Source organism: Oryctolagus cuniculus, chromosome 19, assembly GCF_964237555.1.
Source record: "Oryctolagus cuniculus chromosome 19, mOryCun1.1, whole genome shotgun sequence".
NCBI classification, from domain to species: Eukaryota; Metazoa; Chordata; class Mammalia; order Lagomorpha; family Leporidae; genus Oryctolagus; species Oryctolagus cuniculus.
Genome location: NC_091450.1, coordinates 14323057 through 14346667, shown reverse-complemented (window position 1 = coordinate 14346667; position 23611 = coordinate 14323057). Strand labels below are relative to the sequence as shown.

Sequence of the window (23611 nt, the reverse complement as noted above, 5' to 3'; positions counted from 1 at the left end):
CTCTTACAAAGCCATAATCCCATGGGACTTGGGCCCCACCCTCGTGACCTCATTTACTCTTAATTACCTCCCTGAGTCCCAGCTAGCAGAGTTGGATTGTTTCCACTCTTAACTGCCCACAATGGGAATTAGATTTCAGCATGAGTTCAGTGTGGACATTCAAAGCACAGAGCATGGAAACCACGTGTAAGCATCTAGACTTGAGGGCTGGCAAGAAGAACGTTTGGAGTTTGAGGAACTGGGGTGGTGATTGGGTATACTTGTATTACTTGATATATATTGGGTAGATTTGCACCTGCTACCTCTTGGTTGAATGTGCATCCCTGGCTGTGTCGAGTGTATTCTCCTGCTGAGTCCCAGACACCTGCCAGGCTCTGTGCGCCGGGAGCAGGCTGCCCTCTCCAACCTCCCCTGCCAGTCCTGCAGCCTATCTGCTGCGGGAGTGCCGACATCCGTTCCCCGCCTTCTCGCTGCTCCTCCTCCTGTCTGGAGCGCCTTCTGTACAGCCGACTTATCCTGCTCCCCAGAGCCCAGCCCGGCCGTCCCCTCCTCCAGAGCCCATCCCTTCTTCACGGGCGTCCTCGGTGTTAGCATAGCCTTCATTTCTCAGTTATTTTGTGCATGCTTGTTTGGTTGAGAGACAGCCCTCATTCTCTGCTTAACTGTCCAGATGTCCACAGTGACCAGGACAGGGTCAGGGTTGAATCAGGAGGTGGGAACTCAATCCAAGTCTCCCCCATAGGGCGGCAGGAATTCAATTCCTTGTGCTGTCACTGCTGCCTCCCAGGGTCTGCGCTGGCAGAAAGCTGAAATCGGGAGCTGGAGCGGGCTCTTGAACCCGGGTCACTGATGTGGGACACAGGCGTCCTCCACAGGGGCTCAGCACTAGACCAAACGCCTGTTCCCCTCTTCATCTCCTCCCCAGCACATGCTACATTTCTTAAAACGTCTAAGAATTTGTTCCATTTTTTATTTTATATATTTTTCTGTGACTTGTATGTGTGTTTTTTTTCTTCCCAGAAACCTTTTGTTTAAGGAATTCAAACTTCATGCATTTCATAAGTACAACCTCAGGAACATAGTGATTCTTCCCATTGTACTCACCCTGCCACCCACACTCCCACCCTCTTCCTCCTCCATGTCCTATTCCCATTCTTATTTTTTACTAAAGTCTATTTTCAGTTCACTTTATACAAATATGAATAACTATACTAAGAGTCCAACAAATAATATGGGAAAAAAATGTTCCTCAACAGTTGAGACAAGGGCTATTCAAAGTTGTCGCATCTCAAAGTGTCAGTTTCATTTTTGTAGATTACCTTTTAGGCGCTCTATTAGTTTCCACAGATCAGGGAGAACATATGGTGTTTGTCCTTTTGGGACTGGTTTATTTCACTAAGTGTGATGTTTTATGTTTCCATCCCAAGAACTTGTTTTTTTTTTTTTTTTTTTTTGATATTTATTCTATTTATTGAAGACATAGTTACAGAGGTAGAGCCAGAGAGAGCCAGAGAGAGAGAGAGAGAGAGAGAGAGAGAGAGAGATGTCCTTCATCTGCAGTTTCAGTCCCTAAATGGCTGCAATGGCCAGAGCTGAGCTGATCCAAAGCCAGGAGCCAGGAGCCAGGAGCTTCTTCCGGGTCTCTCATATGGGTGCAGGAGCTTAAGGACTTGGGCCATCTTCTACTGTTTTCCCAGGCCATTGGAAGTGGAGCAGATGGGACTTGAACTGGCGCCCATATGGGATGTCGGCACTGCAGGCTGGCTTTAACCCATTATGCCACAGCATTGGCCCCAAGAGTTTATTTTTCAAATTTGTTTATTTTCATTTTATTTGAAAGGCAGGATGAGAAAGATCTTCTGTCTCCTATTCACTCCCCAAATACCCCCAATAACCAAGGCTGGGCCAGGTTGAAGCCTAATGTCAGAATTCCACTCAGTCCTCCCATGGGAGTGGCTGGAACCCAAGTTCTTGAGCTGTCACCTGATGCCTCCCAGAGTGCACATTCGCAGGAAGCTGGATGGGAAGGAAGCGAGAACTTGAACCAGCTGCTCTGATATGAACACAGATGTACCAGGCAGCAGCTTAACTGCTGTGCCGAGCACCTGCCCTTGTCCTCATCTTCTGCTTATCTGTGCCTCTGTCCTTTCTCCTTCGCTCCTCTGTATCACCAGGGCCTAGCACATGGCAGACAATACGTGTTGCTTGCCTAAACCAATAGTATTGAGTATTCCTGAGTCGAGAGCAGTAGAAACTCCTCTCTGTGGTCCAAGGGGGCAGAAATGAATCCAAGTTTGTACTTCCAGAGGGAGGTGATTGATCAGCTTTTCAGTAAGGTTCCACAGCAGTGGGGCAAGTGCCTTCCTTGCGCGAGTTGTAGAACAGGGGCTGTGATACTGTTGAAACAGTTCCTGCGCTGGCTGTTGAAGCTGACTGGATCCTTTCCCCTGCTTCTTCCCAGCCTTCAAAATGGGAGGACATGAAGTCACTAGTCCACCCTTCTTGTGTCAGCGGCAGATACAGCTTTCGCCACTAGGTGGCACTGGGTGATCCCTTTGAAATCATTTCTCAAACCCCTAGCACTTACACCCCTAGCATACACTGGAAACAGAAGTTTCAAGACAGTTTTAGGCTTTACTGCCTGAAGTGCAAGCTGATATTTTCTATTTAACCCTAGCCTAGAGTTTTTTTTCTTTTTCTTTTTCTTTTTTCTTTTTTGACAGGCAGAGTGGACAGTGAGAGAGAAAGAGAGAAAGGTCTTCCTTTGCCGTTGGTTCACCCTCCAATGGCAGCCGTGGCCGGCACACCACACTGATCCAAAGGCAGGAGCCAGGTGCTTCTCCTGGTCTCCCATGGGGTGCAGGGCCCAAGCACTTGGGCCATCCTCCACGGCACTCCCTGGCCACAGCAGAGAGCTGGCCTGGAAGAGGGGCAACCTGGACAGAATCCGGCGCCCCGACCGGGACTAGAACCTGGTGTGCCGGCGCCGCAAGGCGGAGGATTAGCCTGTTGAGCCATGGCGCCGGCCCTCTAGCCTAGAGTTTTTAAAAATGTGTATTTGAAAACTATTAAGCTGATTTTTTACAATGTTTGAGTCACAACTCAGTGCCTGACAAGCACTGTTTTAGAAGAAGTTCAACGTTGCAGTGTGCTCCGCTCTTTTCCCTTGGGCAGTCTGGGCTTATAGAGAAAAGTGTGTCCATTAGTGTGAGTGCTCTGCCTCTTTTTGTGTTGAGTTGAGGCATTGAGAAGCTGAATGTAGATGCTTCTTTATGGATGTCTGTGGGTGTGCAGACGTTAGAGGCTGTGGGAGACGTGCTTATGTAGAACTTGGCACCTAGGCCCTGTTGTAGTCAAGGTACAGGTAAGTCTTGTTGGTAGAGAAAAAGCAGGGAAGAGATGGGTACGTGCTTTTGGGAGCTTGGAGTCTCTCCGTAGACTCACCGTAGAGCACACACCCCCCTTAAATGTCAGCTTGCTCATCAGGCAACACGGACACGTGATGTTGCGCTGGACAGCAGTGAGGAGGCTGAGGCCGTGAGTACCAGAAGCTTGACTCAACTTGGCTGAAATAGTCAAGACACTGATTGTTTGTCTCACACAATAAGCACCGGGAGAACTGGCTGCAGGCCCACAGAAGCTGGGTGTGGCCGTAGGGATCCACGTTGTTTCCATGGCTTAGTTGTCCTGAGCTGGATCTACGCAGGCTGGCAGGAGGCTTCCCGTGGAATCAGGGTCTCAGCTCCCGTAGTGGAAACACCAACCTTGGCCAGAGAAGATTTAGGGGACCCTGAGCATTTTGCAAGTTGCAGTTGTTCTGTGTGCATTTTTCTGGCTTCTTCACCATGACCTCTGCAGTGTCATAGTTAAGAGTAGTTTCGAGGGGCCTGCGGTATGGCATAACAGGCAAGCTGCCACCTGCAGTACCGGCATCCCAAATGGGTGCCAGTTTGAGTCCTGGCTGCTCCACTTCCAATCCAGCTCTCTGCCATGGCCTGGGAAAGCAGTAGAAGATGGCCCAAGTCCTTGGGCCCCTGCACCAACGTGGGAGACTTGGAAGAAGCTCCTGGCTTCGCATTGGTGCAGCTCCAGCCATGGCGGCCAACTGGGGAGTGAAACAGCAGATGGAAGACCTCTCTTTCTCTTTCAGCCTCCCCTCTCTCTGTACTGAGCTTCTCGTCTACTGCTTTTCGAGTAGTAGTGACCTGACTAGCCCTGGCCAGTGCGTTTGCTAGTGATAGATGGGATGAATGGTGGCAAGTCTCCTGCAGGAAGTATGTGGCATTCGGCCCTGGGACGGGAGTTGGTCCTGTGAGGGAAAACCAACATGGGAAACGCGAGGAGCTGTGCGACAGGTGGAGGGATGGGTGGATGGTGAGTCTTTGCGTTTGCGGTGGGGCACTGAGCGAGCATGTGTTGGCCTTGTGGGCTGGACGGCTCTCCTGGAGATCGGGAGCTGCTTCCTGTGAGCTTGGCCGCAGATCCTTGGCCTGAACCTGCTAATCTCTGCCCACCTCCCTCCGTCTTCAGGTTTGCGGTGAGCCTCGGCTACTGGCATGACCCTTACATCCAGCACTTTGTGAGACTGTCTAAGGAGAGGAAGGCCCCCGAGATCAACAGAGGCAAGTGACCACCTCCCTCCCCCGGGGCCAGAGGTGTGGGGGTTTGTTAACTGGAGACCCAGTGCCCTCTCCAGCAGCATAGGAGAGTGCTCATTTCCCAGCACTGCACCTCATACAACGTTTTTTAACACAGATTTTTTTTTTTTTAAATATTTAAGTCATCTGCTGCAGTGGCCGGGCTGGGCCAGACCAAATCTGGAGCGTGAAATTCCATCCGGTTTCCCAAGTGGGTGGCAGGGGCTGAAGCACTTGGGCCGTCCTCTGCTGCATTCCGGGTGGATTAGCAGGGAGCTGATGGGAAGTGGAGCAGCTGGACAGCCATCGGTGCTCTGATGTGGGCGCCTGTGTTGCAGGCCGCAGTTACCCACTGCACCAGTGCCAGCACCTGTGAGACTTTCATCTTTGTGAATCTGATACGAGAAAAGCCTCCTACTGTAGTTTTACTTTGATTTATTTATTTTTTAAAGATTTATTTACTCTCTCTCCCTCTCTCTGCCTCTCCTCTGTGTAACTCTTATTTGAAAGTAAGAGTTACACAGAGGAGAGGGAGAGAGAGGGAGAGAGGTCTTCCATCCGCTGATTCACTCCACACTTGGCCACAATGGTGGGAGCTGTGCCGATCCGAAGCCAGGAGCTTCTTCCAAGTCTCCCACGTGGGTGCCGGGACCCAAGCACTTGGGCATCTTCTACTGCTTTCCCAGGCCATAGCAGAGAGCTGGGTCGGAAGTGGAGCAGCCAGGTCTCGAACCACCACCACTTCTCTCTCTTTGCTGCTGGCACTTCAGGCCAGGCCGTTAACCTGCTGTTCCACAGCACTGGCCCCTATAATTTTATTTTATATTCCTCTTAAGGTGACGTTGAACATGATTCTTCTGTTTGAGTCCCATTCAAAAATCTTTTACTGTGAATTGTGTTCATGTCAAAGATAACTTTTTATGGCCCCGTGATGGTGTTAGGTAATAAGACCGTTAGGCTCTGCGAGTAATTTCCATCAAGGAGGTTAACGGATTGGAGCCAGGAGCCTGCCGTACTCTCAGCCAGAAGGAAAAACTAGCCAGATGGCTGTCACACTGTGTGTGCAGGGACGAGGGCCCTCAGAGGACTCCTGAGGGATGTTCTGTAAGGACAGCAGAGAGGCTGAAGTGCCGCTTCCTGAGAACAGGGCTGTTCTCTTTCCTGTCCTCCCTCCTGTGCCCTGGAGGCGGGTTTCCCTCCGTGCTGCAGAGGCAGAGACCTGCCACGCAGTGTCCCCCAGCCCTGAGCCCAGCTGCACGCCAGCATGCCTTCCTCCTCCTCTCGCCCTCTGCCTCTGGACTGGGGGGCCTACAACCCCGTAGGAGGGTGCTGCCCCGAGAGCGTGCAGTAAGGATCCTTGTCTTCCATTTCCAGTCCTCATGGGTGGTATTTCCCTACAATATGATAAAAATGATTTACCAGAAAATAAAATGAAGACATGCAAAGAACAAGGCCAAATTATTTACTAGTGTATTGAGCAGAAACAAGGCTACTCTGCCAAATTGCAACAAATGTTTAAAAAAAGCTACTCTCAAATATTGTCCTTAGAGGCAGGTGTTGTGGTGCAACTGGTTAAGCTGCCGCTTGGGACAGGCACATCCACTTGCAATCCAGTTTCCTGCTGATGTACCTGGGAAGCCAGCAGATGATGGCCCAAGCCACAGTGAAATTTCTGGCTCCTTGTTTTGACCTGGCAGCTGTGGCTGTTAGCAGGCGTTTCGGGAATGAATCAGTAGATGGAAGATCTCTCTCTGTGTGTCTGTCATTCTACCTTTCAAATAAATAAATTAAAAAAAAAATTTTATTAAAATAATCATGTGCAATTTAAAAACTCTTCGCCCACACACTTTGAGCACTTTGATTCTGTCTCTGTTCTTTCTTTCAAGTTTTTAGATTTATTTGAAGGCAGAATGACAGGGAGAAACAGAGATCTTCCATCTGCTGGTTCATTTCCCAAATGCCCACAACAGCCAGGGCTGGACTGTTACAAAGCCAGGAGCCTGGAACTGCATCCTTGGTCTCCACGTGGGTGGCAGGGATCCAGGCACTTGGACCATCTTCTGCCTCTCAGTACATTAGCAGGGAGCTGGGTAGGAAGTGTGTAGTGGGCAGGAATGAAACAAGGTCTGTGATATGGAATGCAGGCGTCCCAAGCCACAGCTAATCGTACCACAGCACAGTGCCTGCCCCATCTACCCTTCTTCCTGCTTTGTGTCCCGTGTCCTTTCTCCAGGCTTCTGCACCAAGACCTAAGTCATTTTCTTTGGCACCTGCTTACTTCTGGCCTCCTCACTGGCCAACATTTTACTTGGAGCCTCTGGTGTGTTCAGGGTGGAGGTGAAAGGAACAGGATGAGAAATACGGTCTCCTTCACTTTAAAAGTCATCTGCTGGCTGGTGCTGTGTTGTAGCTGGTAAAGCTGCCACCTGCAGTGCCAGCATCCCATATGGATGCTGGTTCGCATCCAGGCTGCTCCACTTCCAATCCAGCTCTCTGCTATGGCCTGGGAAAGCAGTAGAAGATGGCCCAAGTCTCTGGGCCTCTGCACCTGCGTGGGAGACCTGGCGGAAGCTCCTGCTCCTGGCTTCAGATAGGCCCAGCTGCGGCCAATGCAGCCACTCACTCTCTGTCTCTCTGTCTCTCTGTCTCTCTGTCTCTCTGTCTCTCTCTGCCTCCTCTTCACTCTCTGTGTAACTCTGACTTACAGATAAGTAAGTAAATCTTTAAAAAAAAAAAAAAGACAAAGTAAATCTTAAAAAATAAATAAATAAATAAATAAAGAGTCATCTGCCCCATTTCCTCACCCAAAGTTTGCATTTTACTGGAGTCCGAGTGGGTTCACTGCAGCCATAGAAAGCTTCTTTTTCTTATTCTTATTCTTTTTCCATTTCTTTTTTCTTTTTCTTTCCCTTTCTCTTCTTCTTTTAAAGATTTACTTATTTATTTGAAAGGTGACGTTTCAGGAGGGAGAGGCAGAAGCAAAGAGAGAGAAGTCTCCAGCCCCTGGATTACTCCCCAGATGTCCACAACAGCCAGAGCTGGGCCAGGCTGAAGCCACGAGCAAGGAGCTTCTTCTGGGTCTCCCATTTGGGTCAAAGGCCGAAGCACTTGGGCCATCTGCTGCTGCTTTCCCAGGCACACTGGGGAGCTGGATCAGAAGTAGAGCCACTGGGACTCGAACTGGCTCCCGTATGGGATGCCGGCACTGCAGGTGGTGGCTTTACTTGCTGTAGCATACCGCTGGCCCTGGAAACCAGACTTTCAGGAAGAGCTTGTTGTGCAACTGTTTTGATGTAAAACTTGTCTGTGTTAAATAAAACTGAGCATTTTATGTTTCTCAAGGTTAAATAGCTTGTATTTGATTTGGCACAAATAACTTTTAAAAGAGAGAATTTGAAAGTTGGCATTTCTCACATCAAAGATAATCCTTTGGGCATGAAGAAGGGCCAGTGTTTGTTTTTTTGTTGTTGTTGTTATTGTTGTTTTTTTACAGGCTTATTTTATTTATTTGAAAGGCAGAGTAACAGTGAGAGGGAGAGACAGAGAGGAGGAGAGATCTTCTGTCTGCTAGTTCACTCCCCAGATGGCCACAATAGCCAGGCTGATGCCAGGAGCCTGGAACTCCATGCAGGTCTGCCACATGGGTGCAGGGGCCCAAGCACTTGGTCCATCATCCACCTCCTTCCAGGGTGCATTAGCACGGAGCTGGATCAGAAACAGAGCAGCTGGGGCGCAAACTGGTGCTCTGTTATGGGATTTCCTCATTGCAAGTAATGGATTAACCGGTGGTGCCGTGTTGCCGGCCCTAGGTGTTCTGTTTTGCTCCTTTGTCAGATGGGCTTTGTAGGGCCAATTCCTTTTTTTTTTTTTTTGCTTTAGAAGCTTTTATTGTGTGCTGTGATCACCTTGGCCATCTCTGGGTTACTCCTGCTCCACACTGCAGTGGACTGAAGCCCACAAGGGCAGAACCATGTGTGTCCCTTAGACCATGACATCCCAGCACCTGGCTCGGGGTCAGGGCACATAGCAGGTGTGCTGGCACCCGTGTGAGGTCAGCCGCCAAACCAGAGACACCAGGGTACCAGAGAGCTCGTGGAAAGCAGAGTACTGGTCGCTTGGTTGGTGTACACGGCTCTGAAGTCCATGGGCGGCTTGTTCGTATGACTTGTTGTCCATGAACCTTCTGAGGAGCCCTCAGATTCCTGGTGTGAGCTGCGGACTGAAGCCATTCCACAGCGTCCTTGTGACAGTGCACCGTGAGGAGGGCACAGAACTGAGAAGTGCTGGGGAGAGCAGGTGGCAGTTTGATGTCCTCCTAAGACGAAAGCTCCTGGCAGTGAGCAGGACCCCCTCTGGCCCCTGTGGCACCAACCACATTCCAACCTCATGTGGTGACTCCACGAGCAGCCCCTGTGCCAGCCGGCCATGCCCCTCCCCACAGGGACCTGGGCAGCACGGGTCTAAGTGAGCGCATCCTGGAGAAACCCGCCCGCCAGATGCAGTGGAGAGAGGCCAAGGTCTGTGGCCTGGGTGTCCTTGCTGAGAAGCAGAAGGCGCCTTGAACAGCTCCCTGCAGCTTTGCTGAGCTCCGCCTCCCCGTGTGGGTTGGGGGTGGGGGACTAAGTGCTGACATCACTAAGCGGTAGCTTGTCTCTCTCCCTGTCTCAGGATATTTTGCGCGAGTCCACGGTGTCGGTCAGCTTGTAAAGGCGTTTCTACAGAAAACAGAATGTCGTTGTCAAGTCCTCAACCTCGGGGCTGGGATGGATACAACCTTCTGGAAATTAAAGGTGAGTCCAGATTTTCCTCCTCCCTCCCCAGCTGTTGAGGTCTGTGTGGCTGAAAGCTGTAAAAAGCAGCCTAAGAGGTAAGAGGTGACAACGTGCCTCCTGCCCCATCTCCAGCCACCGTGCCCAGGTGCACCGCTCTGTCCCGGGTCCATGGTTTATCTGGCCAGAGCCCCAGTGGTACATGTTTCAGGTTGTTTTTAATTGTTGTTGCTCTCAGCATAATTAACACAAATATCTGTGTGTATTTCCCCTGTACATGTGAAAACAGGAAGTAAAAATCCCCCAGTGGAACTGCTGGGACAAAGAGTCCTGATTGTGGGCATCGTGGATAAAACCTGGAGATTTGTGGGACTGGGTGATGATAATATGGTGCCAGGTCTTTTCTTGGCTTCTGATTTCATGCTTTAACTGCCATTTTTTTTTAAAGATTATTTTATCCACTTGAAAGGCAGAGTTACTGAAAGAAAGGGAGAAAAGAGAGATAGAGATCTTCCATTGTTGGTTCACTCCCCAAATGGCCAGGGTTGGGCGAGGTCGAAGTCAAGAGCCAGGAGCTTCTTCCGGTCTCCCATGTGGATGCAGGGGCCCAAGCACTTGGCCCATCTTCTGCTGTTTTCCCAGGCGCATTAGCAGGGAGATGTGTTGGAAGTGGAACAGCTGGGACTCGAACCAGCGCCTAGTGCAGCTGTAATTACATACACACAGAGGAAAAGAGACCTGGGTCTGGTGGGCAGCAGAGCCAGTCTTAGAGCTCTGAACTGCCAGTCTTGGAGACCTGGGCTGGGTCTTTACTGCCAAACCTTTTCCCTGCGAAGCCTCCTCTGGCTGTTTTCTTTGTTGTAGGTTAGTACAGAGTTTGCTCGGTTCTTCTATGAGGTCGGTCATGTGGCGGTCACGGGTATGTGCATTTTGCCAGATTTCCTTGGAGGTGTAGACCGAGATAACTGAGAGTGTATGGACATAGCCGACCTGCAGATCTGTCTGGTGGTCATTGGATCCCTGATAAGAAGGTCTCCTGTAATCAGAGGTCCCAGCCTTTCTCTCATGAAGTGAGAATTGATGGCCTCCCCCCAGTCTTGGTACTCATTGTTGGCCTAGAGTAGGGTAGCTAACATGTCTGATGTGCTTTACAAACGTGACCGAATGCGTTGCATGACAGCTCTGTGAGGCTTCACAAATGAGACATGGGGCTGCAGAAGTCGTGTCTGTCAGAATTGCACGGCCAGTGGTATGGACAGGGAACAGATGCCGGCACCACGGTGGGCCCACTGTGTGTGTGTGTGTGTGGTGTGTCCCGGGCTGTGGTGTGAGGACCTAGAGCAGGACAGTGTAAGAGGACGCGCTCCCTCATTGCTGACTGAGGCCCCTGGAGAAAGCTGCCGCTGGCTCTGTGCAGCCTCCCCTGTCCTGTAGGTCCGCTGATGGTTCATCAATCTGCAGTTCCAGTTTCTGAGCAAAGTACGCTCAGGGGCACGCTGCACCCCTGCCCGAGAAAGAGCGTCTGTGCGTGCTGAGGAAGGGGGGTTGCAGTGTCTGACACTCCTCTGTGCAAAGTTTCTTTATTTTGATGGATGACTGTATTTGTCTGAAGGGTTTTTTCCCTTGGGGTGGGGAGTTCCAAGTTCTTTTTGTAAATACCTATTATACGTACACGAGTGTGCTTGAACAAGTTTGTGGAGAGGCACGTGTTTGGCTTGTGTGTTGGCAGTGTTAGTGTGCGTTAGCCTTGACAGTAGAGTTAAGTAGTGAGAACGGAGAGCATCTGGCCTGCAACAGCTTAAATGTTTACCTTCCGGCTCTTTTCAAACGTCTGCCCATCTCTGATTTAGAGATACACAGGTTTCCATGAAAGTGTATGGCAAACCTTGTCCGTTGGTCTTAGTGCCTCATGCACCTTCCACCCGGGCTGGTTCCCTCGTTGTACCTGCAGGCTCAGTGTCAGTCCTGGGCTTCCTGCCCTGCTGCCACTACTGCATGAGCTCCTTCCGCTTGCTCTCAGAGCCTGTGACTGTTTATGCCATGGAGGATTCCTGTTACGGTTTACAGAGGAGGTAGCTCCCCACACTCAGTGTGCACTTTTTTTTTTTTTTTTTTTTTTTTGACAGGCAGAGTGGACAGTGAGAGAGAGAGACAGAGAGAAAGGTCTTCCTTTTTGCCGTTGGTTCACCCTCCAATGGCCGCCGCGGCCGGCGCACTGCGGCCGGCGCACCGCAGCCGGTGCACCGCGCTGATCTGATGGCAGGAGCCAGGTGCTTCTCCTGGTCTCCCATGGGGTGCAGGGCCCAAGCACTTGGGCCATCCTCCACGGCACTCCCTGGCCACAGCAGAGAGCTGGCCTGGAAGAGGGGCAACCGGGACAGAATCCGGCGCCCCAACTGGGACTAGAACCCAGTGTGCCAGTGCTGCTAGGTGGAGGATTAGCCTAGTGAGCCACGGCGCCATCCTTCAGTGTGCACTTTTAAATCCCAGAGTCTTAGGTTAATGGCTAAGGGATTGGTGTCAGTGGTTGATGGATTAGGGTGCAGGCTTGATCTAGTTATGGTGTCTGAAGGTGAGGCCTTTGGGAAGAGACTGGATTGGACTCAGTAGCTAGTGTGGAGCCCATGACAGAACTGTAATGGACTAGAAGGAGGCAGTGAAGAGTCTGCTGCCCGGGCCTCTGCTTCCTGGCTCACCATGGCTCCTGCCTCTGCGCACCTTCTCCCGTATCAGACGCTAGATTAACACAGCTGCCTGATTTGGACTGGAATCTCCAAAAGTCTCAGCTGAAATGAGCCTCCCTCCTTCCTAGGAAGCTCCTCTTGGGTATTTCCCTTGTCACAAAAATCCACCCGGTGAAGCTCCCATCTGGAGGGCAGAGGGCACAGGGCGGTCGATATTGTCACGTACACAGAAAGGAAAGGGCGAGTGGAACCCTTGAAGTGGACTCAGTTTCTCGGTGTCTCTTGGGTTCTGTCTCCACACGGGGGAAGCAGTGTGTCTGTTGGCAGTCTGTGACGGGGTTGCTGTCATCCCCTGGAGTCTGAGGCTGCCTTCTAGCGTTAGGTCCCGTCTCGGGCGTCTCCATCCTCCCCGCCACAGGTCTGGCACACGGGAGAGTGTCCAAGGTTGCAGAGAATGACGGCACAGGAAGTTAAAGCCTCACTTCCTACAGCCATTTCACCCGTTTCTCTGTGCCAAGAAGCTGTTTCTTTGTTTAATTTATTTATTTGAAAGTCAGAATTAGAGGGAGTGAGAAAGAGAGATCTTCCATCTGCTGGTTCACTCCCCCCACCGAAATGGCTGCACCGGCCAGGGCTGGGCCAGGCCTAAGCCGGGAGCTTCGTGAGTCTCCCACGTGGATCTAGGGGCCCAAGCGCTTGGGCCATCTTCCCCAGCTTTCCCAGGCAGGTTAGCAGGCAGCTGGATCAGAAGTGGAACAGCTGGCACACAAAGTGTGAAGCCACAGTGCTGGCCCCGAGGCTGCTGCTTTATAGCTCCAAGTGTGCCCTTTAGAAGCCTTCCTTATGCAGTGAACTCAGAGGTCTTCTGAGAGTCATGTGAGCCAGTGCATGGGAAAGCTCTTTTTTTTTTTTTTTTTTTCAAAATGCTGTTATTTATTTATTTATTTATTTGACAGGTAGAGTTGGACAGTGAGAGAGAGACAGAAAGGTCTTCCTTCCGTTGGTTCATCCTCCAATTGGCACTATGGCTGGAGCTACACCGATCCAAAGCCAGGAGCCACGTGCTTCCTCCTGGTCTCCCATGTGGGTGCAGGGGCCCAGGCACTTGTGCCATCCTCCACTGCCTTTCTGGGTCAAAGCAGAGAGCTGGACTGGAAGAGGAGCAACCGGGACTAGAACCCTGCGCCCAAATGGGATGGCAGCATAACAGATGGAGGATTAACCAAGTGAGCCATGGAGGTGGCCCCGGGAAAGCTCTTTCGAAAGGAGGAAGGCCTTTAAGAGTTGGAGGACACTGTTACACCTGTCATTCATTTGCTTTCTGGAAATTTGGAAGATCTTTAACTTTCCATACCCTGAGAGTAGAAGTTCTTAAAAGGTGGTGTAGAATTTCTAAGCACAGGTTACATTCATGGGGCAGGTGTTTTGGCACAGTGGGTTAAGCTGCCACTTGGGATGCCTGTATCCTCTATCCCTGTGCCTGGGATCAATTCCCCCCTCTTCATTCCCATTCAGCTTCCTGCTAATGTGCCTAGGAGGTAGCAAAGGATGGCCCAAGTGCTTGTGGCCCTGCCACCCACATGGGAGACCCAGATGGAGTTCCTGGCTCCTGGCTCTGGCCTGGCCCAACCCTGACTGTTGCAGACATTTGAGGAGCACCAGCAGCTGGAAGACCCTCTCCGTACCCCACCTTTTCTTTCTATCTCGCTGCCTTTCAAATTAATTAGTTAATTTTGAAAAAGATTACCTCTGGTACGAGCTTTCCAGTGCAGTGGGTTAAGCGGCAGCCTGTGATGACAGCATCCTGTGTATGCACATTGGATCGAGTCCCGACTATTCCACTTCTGATTCTTCTCCCTGCTAATGCGCCTGAGAAGGCAGCAGAAGATGGCCCGATGCCTTGGGCCCCTGTGCCCACGTGGGAGACCCAGAGGAAACTCCTGACTCCTGGCTTCAGCCTGGTCCGGCCCTGGGTGTTGGGGTGTTGTAGCCATCTGGGAAGTGACTGGTACATGGACGACCTCTCTCTTTCTTTCTCTCTCTCTGCCTCTGCCTCTCCCTCTCTGTAACGCTGCCTTTGAAATAAATCTTAAAAAAAAAAATAAAAAAATAAAAAGCCTGCAGCAGCAGCCCATTGGTCTTGGTGCCTTGTGCTGCGGGTGAGGAAGATGATCAGCGAGTATGTGGGTGAAGAAGCACTGATAAAGACTGTGTGTATTTTCCGCAGGATGAAGGTCTCCTGCCAAGTAAATATTTTGAAGTCGACTTCCCGATGATAGTAACGAGGAAGCTGCACAACATCAAGTAAGTGTGGACGTCAGGCCCAGAGTCAGGGCTTCTCAGCAGTCTCATTCGCACGCACACACCCACCCTCTGAACTGGTACTTTAAATAAAATCCTACTTCTTATGTTAAAAACTTTGTTTAATGAACACAGGAGTTTCAGCTTCTAGAGATGTCTGATCCTTCCAGATTGGAAATATTGTTCAGGCTTCTTCTTTTCTGGGTTATCCTTTGAAAATAAATTCTTTACCTTTTCTAAAACAAGATTGCATTTTATATTAAACATGCTATTAATATGGAAGTGGCATTTCTGATGCCCTGGGAACTGCAGACCACACTGAGCTGTTAGAACTCTGTATGAAATGAGAGTAAATGGGCTCTGAGCGAAGCCCAGAGGTGGTTCCCTCTGATAAAGAGTAGATTGGTGCTGTGTGTACCTGTTGGGATATTGAGTTTGGGTCTCCGATTGCTGATTTTTTTCATATGTTGGGTTGGTGGAGTTATCACAGAAATGTTACTGAATTTTAGGTTTGTGTAAGAATCACTTCTTTCTATTACCTAAGGCAGATCACAGCTGCTTAAAATTTTTTGAGAATAGGCAAGAAACTCGAATATTTAGAAAATTCTTGTTAGCCTGTCTTTAACTGTTTCTGAGTTTAAGTGCTTTTTGATCACTTTGTGATTTGCCCATTAAATCTTGAATATACTATTTAGCAGCCCTAGTCTGAATATACACTGAATTCTTATTGTGTGTGCCTGGGGTCAAATGTATTTACCTAGTGGCTCTGCACAGTAGCAGCATGTACAGGCTGAGCACTCCTGATCTGAAAATCCCAAATGCTTCTAATTCTGACACTTTTTGAGCATCGTGTCTGAGTGGGGATAAACAACAGAGAAACTCTACGCAAATATTAAAAAAAAATCCAAACTCTGAAACATTTATATTCCCAACGTGTCTGCCCTGTCACTAGCAGGATCTGCACTTTTGCAGCCAGGGAGCTCTTGAGTAAACTGACTCATCCTTCTCCGTTGTCCCGTCTTCCCTCAGATGCAAGCCTGTCCTGCTGAACCCCATTGTGGAGTTACACTCAGAGGACACGCTTCAGATGGGCAAGTACTCGGAACCCGAGGAGTGCAGTGTGAATGCTGGAAGCATTTGTGCTACCTGTTTTTCCTTTTCCTTCTTAAAGATGTGTGTGTGTGTGTGTGTGTGTGTGTGTGTGTAGGGGGGTTTTACACAACATATGCGGCTGCTGATAGATGCTTACTTGTAGCACAGTTACAGAGAAGGAATTTACGACGACTTTCTGTGTGACTCTTCTTAGATGGCCTTAGGTCCCCAAGCTTAAATTTTTTTTTAAGATTTGTTTTTACTAATTATAAATGCAGAGTGACATAGAGAGAGGGCGAGACAGAGATCTTCCATCTGCTGGTTCACTGCCCAAATGGTTGTAACAGCCAGGGCTGGGCCAGGCCAAAGCCAGGAGCTTGGAACTCCATCCGGGTCTCTCATGTGGGTGGCAAGGGCCCAAGTACTTGGGCCATCACCCTGCTGCCTTCCCAGGCTCATTAGTGGGGAGCTGAATCAGAAGCAGAGGGGCCGTGCTCAAACCAGGGCTCTGGCATGGGATGCCAGTATTATAGGCCGCAACTTAACCCTCTGTGCCACAACACTAGCCCCTTAAATCAGTTTTTTTAAAGAACTGCAATTAGTTGCTAGCATTTCAAAAATAGATTTCTCATGAAAAATCTCAGTTGCCACCTACCCCTGGAAGAATCAGGATGTGGTAACATTAGACCCTAATTCCAACACGGCAGTAATTGGTGGCAGCTGCCTCATTTAGAGGAACTGTGCCTCCTCCAGGTCTGGCCTCCATCCACTGTCTTACTTGAGCAGCTCCACTCATGTATAGTATCTGCTGGGCCCCTGCAGTTTGGTCAGTTTCTCTGCCCAACTTTTAATTAGGAATGTTTCTATCAATACTCCCCTCACCTCTGAGCCTTTCAAATTACGAGAGTCTCTTTCAGAATCTTCCATTATTTTCAGTTTGTGTCTGATGGAGCAGTTCAAAGAATGTATTAGTTCCCAAGATCATAAAACCTGCTCTGTGAAGATAGCCTTCTGTAAAGGTCAGTGTGGGAAATATCCCCACCTGTCCCCCAAGAGATGGACTCAGACTCACAAGTTCAGGGAAAACGAGACTTTGTTGTTGGTCTTGCAAGATCAGATGTCTGAGGAGCAAGCACACGCAGGAAAGTTACAGGAAATCATGTGTATCCTCCCCTGGTTCCTCACTGGCTGAGTACTGTGGGGTGTGCAGTCTTCTCCCGAGGTCACCTAAGTGATAGTTACCTTTCTCAGTCCTTCTCTGTACTTTAATTTCCTCTTGTCAGTTGCTTACTCCATAGCATCCTGTTTTGCTATATCTTCAACTCAGCCAACAGTCATTTTCCATGCTGTGTTGAGAAAGGACCACCAGACATTTTCTCCCCCCACCCCCAGAAACCTCTTATTTAAGGTATACAAACTTATGCATTTCATAAATACAAATTTGGGAACATAGTGATTCTTCTCACCCTACCCTTCCTCCCACCTTCACTCCTACCCTTCTTCTTCCTCCCTCTCCTATTCCCATTCTTCTGTTTTAATAAAATCTATTTTCAGTTAAATGTAAGATTAACCCTACTCCAAGTACAGAGTTCAACAAATAGTGTGATGTTCCTCAGCAGTTGAGACAAGGGCTGTTCAAAGTCATCTGCTAGTTCACTCCCCAATTGCTTGCAACAGCCAGGGCTGGGCTCAGGCTGAAGCTAGAAGCCAAGAACTCCGTCTGGGTCTCCCACATGTATGATAGGGACCCAAGTTCTTGTCCCATCACCTCTGCTTTCCCAGATACAGTAGCAGGAAGCTGGATTGGAAGCCAGAACAGCCAGGACTCCAACTGGTTCTGTTTTGTGGAATGCCAACCTCACAAGTGGCAGTTAACACATGGTACCACAGTGCTGCCCTCCCCAGAATGAGTTTTTAAAACAGAAATCAAAGCAGTCCATACAGCAGACTCATGGAATGATAATTGCTTCAAGAAGCACTCTGACCTCAGAATCAGCCCTGAAGGCATTCTGGTTTGGCTGAAAAGCCCATGAGGGCATTTCAGGCGTGGAAAGCCAAGGCACTGTGGCAAAAAGTGTCCTACATACATGAAGGACTTCTGTGGGCAAGACCCCGGTGGAAAGAAGTGAAAGGGTATACTTTTCTTTGAAGGGAGGAGAGAACTTCATTTTACTTATGGCCTTGTCTAAATAATGAAGGAGTTTGTGGATTCAAAAGGCTTCCATAGCCTGGGCATCTCATGTCAAAAGCCTCAGGTGATCACTGACATCATAGTAAGAGTGTTAATTGTTAAATTAACAACAGGAGTCACTGTGTACTAACTTCCCATGCAGGACCTCTGTCCTCAAAGAGTTGTATTATGAGAGTTAATAGTAAAACTTGTTCCCAAAGATTTACTTTGTTTTAGTGTATTAAGTGGAGGATACTCTTATGTCTCATAAATTATAGTTATGTCTAGGTGCTCGCGGGCCTCTGTGTGCCTCCTGATTTATTTTCAGCCACAGTAACCCTCATCACCACAGGGGTCTGCTGCTGTCCTCTGAATGTGCCAAGGCATCCTGTGCCCCAGGCCTTTCCTCTTCCTCCGCCGGGTCTTTTCTTCCTTCGCAGTTTACTTGATGATCTGCTTCTCATCCCCTGTTCTCAGTTCAACCCCCACCTCCTCCTCTAGGACCCCAAAAGCGGTGTCCTCTTGTGACGACCCCAGAAACACAGACTCCAGACCAGACGATGCAATAGAACAGGAGGTAATTTTATTTCATTTGCGCAAATGGGCCCCCTACTGCTGCAAGCAGCAAGCAAGTGAGAGGAGCCCCGAGCAGCTATCTCACACAGCTTTTAAAGGGCAAAACCACAAAATTAACATACTATAGACTGGCATAAGTTCATTGGATAATTTTCAGTAGCGGGCCTTGTATGGCAGTCTAAAAGTGGTAATGTCGGTGGAAAAGTACTAGGTCAAAGGGATACATTAGGGGAGGGGGTCTCTAGGAGAGAGGAATAGGTTGCTACGTGCCTTGCAGCTTTCTTTGTTAACCTTGAGCAAGCGTAGGGAAGGGGCTTATCTACAAGGCAGGTGTTCTGTGTATCTCTGGTTAGTAGCTGACTGCTTTCTCTGTGAACCGGTTTACTCCCCATTTCCCAAGGCCGTCTCTGGAACGGTTTGTCTCAGGAGCCCCATTTTTTTTTTTTTTATGGTGGCTCTTGGCTCCTTTCATTCCCCCATTTTCTCTTTGAACTAATTTTAATCCTAAAATTGTGTGCTGTTAATGAGGGGTTTCAATACGGTCACTGGTGGCCAGGGCTTGATACTGTTGCGTGAGGACTAATGCCAATGATCAGCAAGCCAGGCCTTAGCATGTGGGCCCATGGCCAGCCATGGGTCCCCACATTTCCTCCTTTTTTTATTAAATTGAGAATGGCCTCTGTCTTAGGTTGCCCTCAGTCATCTCTGTCCTTACCCATCATCGGTAACTCTGGGAGCTTGGCCTAGAGCCCTGTCTTAGGTTGGTACAGGATGCTGAGCGTCTTACCCGTCTTTGAGTACCATTCCAGCCCAACATTAGGTGAGAGATGAAACATACAGCCAAATATCAATTATTTTGATTACAAAGGAGGTTTGGTACGAAGTTTTAAATGATGAATCTCAGTCCATTTATACTATAGGGAAGTCAGCATAAAATGCAGAACACACGGAAGACATCCCATACAAAGTGGGAAAAGCAGTAGCAGTCCAGCCAACATTAATAACCAATGAATCCATTGAAACCCTTCAAATGAATAGTGGGTTAGTAATAAACATATGTTGCATTTTACTCTTAAGTTTATCAATAACAGACTTTATATATGGCACATTGTTAGTAATACTAAAATAACATCCCCCAGGTACAGATTTACAACTTATATGATTTTTTTAACAGCGAGTAATTGTTAGCTGCATGGCTTAAAAGCACTCCTGAATGAACTTGATCCAATTCTTTGGCTATATTGGATAGCACAGTAGCAGTAAGATTGATTGCTTTGGTCACCAAACATGTAAGCCTTTATAGTCCACGATTATTTCCAAAAGCCAGTCCAGGAACACTTACTACTGATGCAGCCATGGCAAGGGCAGTGTCCTCTCCTATTAGGATGACGTTGTTATTGTAGTCTTCAGGTAAAGCACGCCACTGACGTGCTCTATCCGCTGCTGTAAATACAGATGTTAGCATCAGGGCCACACGGCCCAGGGAGCAATTGCAGAAAGGCATGTTGGTTACATGGAAAAACCCATCCCTTAGGAGCCCTTGTCCCATACCAGTACTGGATCAGGTCCATTCCATTGATTGGTGATAGGATCCCTCCATTTCACCATTGCTCTTTTTACAGCTGTTTTTAAGCAGTTAGAATTTAACAGAGACATCAAGAGAACATAATAGATTACTTTAACTCATTGTTCTAACAGAGGATCAGATTTTGATTTTATGTCAAAGAAAATAACCAAAGATTTTTTTTTATAACATTTTGCGACTTTTTCACACCTTCTGTAACTTGCTCAAACCTTTCTCTTCTCCCTCCCCCTTTTTTTTTCATTCCAGTATAAACCAGCCATTAAGATAAACAATTTTTATAAATTACATTTTTTTAAAAGTATTTTTTTCTTTTTAACTTTTTTTATTAAGAACACGCTTTTATGTTTGTGACCTTTTACATTAAAATGATGGTATCTGGGACTGTAGCAGTCAATGGGAGAGTAACTTTGTTTAATTCCCTGTAATCCACAGTCATTTTTCAGGTTTCATCTGATTTCTTAACATGCCAAATTAGATAATTCCTTTTAGTGATTATGGGAATCATCACTCCAGCACTAAGATAATTTTTTTACTGTTTTAGATATTTCCTCATATCCACCTGGAATTCTGTATTGTTTACACTGAATAACCTTAGTTGGCCCTGGCAGCAGTACAGGAGCTTGATATAATTTTTTTTTTTACCACTACCTAGCAGTTTGACTCCAAAGGGCAGTATTTTTTTTTCCAATTTATATTTATTCTGTATTTATTTTTCTAATTGCTTATACATGCATCAGTATGCAGATAACAAAATCTATTCTCACCTCCCCAAAGCCTATAGTTCATCCCCCTTTTCCACCGGCACTGATAGCAAAACCTCAATAACTTGTGGAGGCTGTGCACTCTGTAACTTGCCATCCCAATTCTCACTCGATTCTGAGCAGAGAGCCCATTCCTTCACCAAAGAGGCGAACTGAAGGTCTTTTTAGCCAGGAACATCACAGGTTACACATGCAACTTCAGTTTTTCTTTTAAAGAAAGGCATTGCTTTGCATACTTGCAGATCCTGCCAACTACGCCAATTTGTGACAGTAAATTACTTTTTAGCTGTCTGCTGTGCACAGACTTAGTTACTTTTAATCTGCAAGAAATACGCTGCAAGCCTTGTAGTGCACACTAAAATTATTTACAGGAAAGATGGTAAAGGAGCATAGATTAACAGAATGTTGCAATAAACATGGCTCCATTGCTTTAATGATACTATAGCAAGATGGTCCACTGATCCCTGTAGGGAGGGCCTGAGGCTGGCCCCGCTTCCAGTTTCCTGAACTCTGTTTTTTAATGAATTACCTTCTTTATCAGTTTTGGAGTGACACTTATTGGCCCAATGCCTTTCCCTTTAGCACTGGAAGCAAATCCCAGGAAGAGCCTTATTTTGATTTTTGACTTCTGGACAATTTTTGTACATGTCCCTGTTGCCCACATTTATAGCACCCTCATTTATCAGGCATAGCCCTCCTTGATGATTTTTGTAATGACATACCAAGCAGAGCGTCAGGTCCTGAATGTCCTGTTATTAATCCATTTTGTTAATTTTTCATTAAAGGGACTGTCACAGAACACCTCAATCACAGTAGCCAATTGATCATGTAATCATTACGGGCACATTTAACATTCAGCTTGACTGCGTGTTCCCCCAGGATGAAACAGCAGCAGCAGAGGCTTGCTCCGGCTCCCCCCTAAAGGCTCCAAGGACAAGGGTGGCTCATTGCCAAGATTTTAGGCAAGCAGTGCGTCCCATCTCGGGTCTTGGCCAGAGAGCCGAGACATGAAGCATGCCCACCTGTTTATCAGAAAACATTCCTTTATCCTCCTCCCCGGGAACTGGCCAGGCTCCCAAGGAGCAGGAGAAGGTCATTCGGCAGCAAAGTTTCTTGGTTACCAGAGCCAAATCTAGGTACAAGCCTCTCCAGCCCAAAAATTTGTCCTTACATTTGGCCCTAGAGTTGCATTGAGAAGTAGACATAATTAACACATCATAAGAATACAATACACATTTTTTATACAAGTATACATCTATCAATCAAACACAACAATAAAAACAGATGGGGGAGACAGTAAGAGATAAAGGACAACAAAAACAGTGACACACAGAACACAAATCACAAGCCGCGCGGCAACAGACCGAGACAAAACCAAAACCAGAATTTCAGAAGGGAGCGGCCGTTTGGCCAGGCTCTCCCTTTGAAGAAGGGAAACACTCTCTTTCCCTCCTTCCCAGACCACCACTGGAGCGTCCTCCAGGGTTGGACCAGGGGCCTCACGACACGTCTGTCTTCCCCTTTGGTCCAGTCAGTACTGAGCCTGTACAGGCGCCCCAGGACGGATTCCACGTCGACCTGGCAGACAAGGACAAACAGTACAAACCACAGTTACAATAATACACAAATAAGCAAACTTACCTCCGTCTGGCCGATGGAGTGTGGGAGTCTGGGGTCCCCCAAATCCCAGACGAGCCCCCATATGTAGGACCCCAAAAGCGGTGTCCTCTTGTGACGACCCCAGAAACACAGACTCCAGACCAGACGATGCAATAGAACAGGAGGTAATTTTATTTCATTTGTACAAATGGGCCCCCTACTGCTGCAAGCAGCAAGCGAGAGGAGCCCCGAGCAGCTATCTCACACAGCTTTTAAAGGGCAAAACCACAAAATTAACATATTATAGGCTGGCGTAAGTTCATTGGATAATTTTCAGTAGCAGGCCTTGTATGGCAGTCTAAAAGTGGTAATGTCGGTGGAAAAGTACTAGGTCAAAGGGATACATTAGGGGAGGGGGTTTCTAAGAGAGAGGAATAGGTTGCTACGTGCCTTGTAGCTTTCTTTGTTAACCTTGAGCAAGCGTAGGGAAGGGGCTTATCTACAAGGCAGGTGTTCTGTGTATCTCTGGTTAGTAGCTGACTGCTTTCTCTGTGAACCGGTTTACTCCCCATTTCCCAAGGCCGTCTCTGGAACGGTTTGTCTCAGGAGCCCCATTTATTTTATGGTGGCTCTTGGCTCCTTTCATGGTATAAGCTAGTACTGATATCCCCAGGGACCTGAATACTGCACAGAGGGTCACAACAGAAAACCTGCCACAGTCCACTGCTTTGCATTCACTGTGAAATTACAGCAAGCAGATCCATAGTGTGTGCTGTTGTGCGGGGAATCCAACTTCGTGCAACACTGTCGCCTCCGGCGTCAAGTACTCACAAAATCCACTTGAGCCCTTGCACTCAGCACGGATGCAGTCGTTGGATTTCATGGCGGGGCGGTGGGCTGAGTGAGCTCTCACTGTTTCATCTCATTAGATGGGCTGCCTTCTTAAATTTCTGAGAAGGAGTCTGAAATCTAATCTACTTAATTGGATTTTAAAAATAAAGGACCCTCTGACACTTCATAAATGAAACAATTTGCTACACATTCCACAAAGTAGTTTAGAAAGGACTGAAAAAAAATTGTTCCCATACTTTAATGCTGACAAGAAAAAGGGTATTTAGCAGGGAGAAACGATCAAGTACAAAATATCTTAGCAAAGATACAGGAAAAACAGACCTAAGACTGGAGTTCTATACTCTGAATCATCGTCCTCAAGAGATGAGGCTTGGTCCACATGCTTATACCTTCTCTAAGACAGGGTTATTCCCCCATTTTTCACTTTAAACAACAGTAACAACACCCGTATCAACCTCCACCCAACATTCACGTTATTTGAATTCCGATCTGTGACTAAGATGAACAGTTACATGGGAAGATAACCTGGATGGAGGGTTATCGCTTTCCTTCACATGGAAGCGGCCGCAGCAGCTTTGTGTTTGG

At 48.0% G+C, this 23611-nt stretch overlaps 1 long non-coding RNA gene across 1 annotated transcript; it reads left to right on the top strand.

The window, feature by feature from the left end:
• Positions 1-9301: 9301 nt before the first annotated feature.
• Positions 9302-21721, top strand: LOC138847032 (uncharacterized). The gene is made up of 3 exons (XR_011384643.1): positions 9302-9427; positions 14318-14394; positions 15421-21721. It is a non-coding gene; the product is annotated as an uncharacterized lncRNA (long non-coding RNA).
• The last annotated feature ends 1890 nt before the right edge of the window (positions 21722-23611 follow it).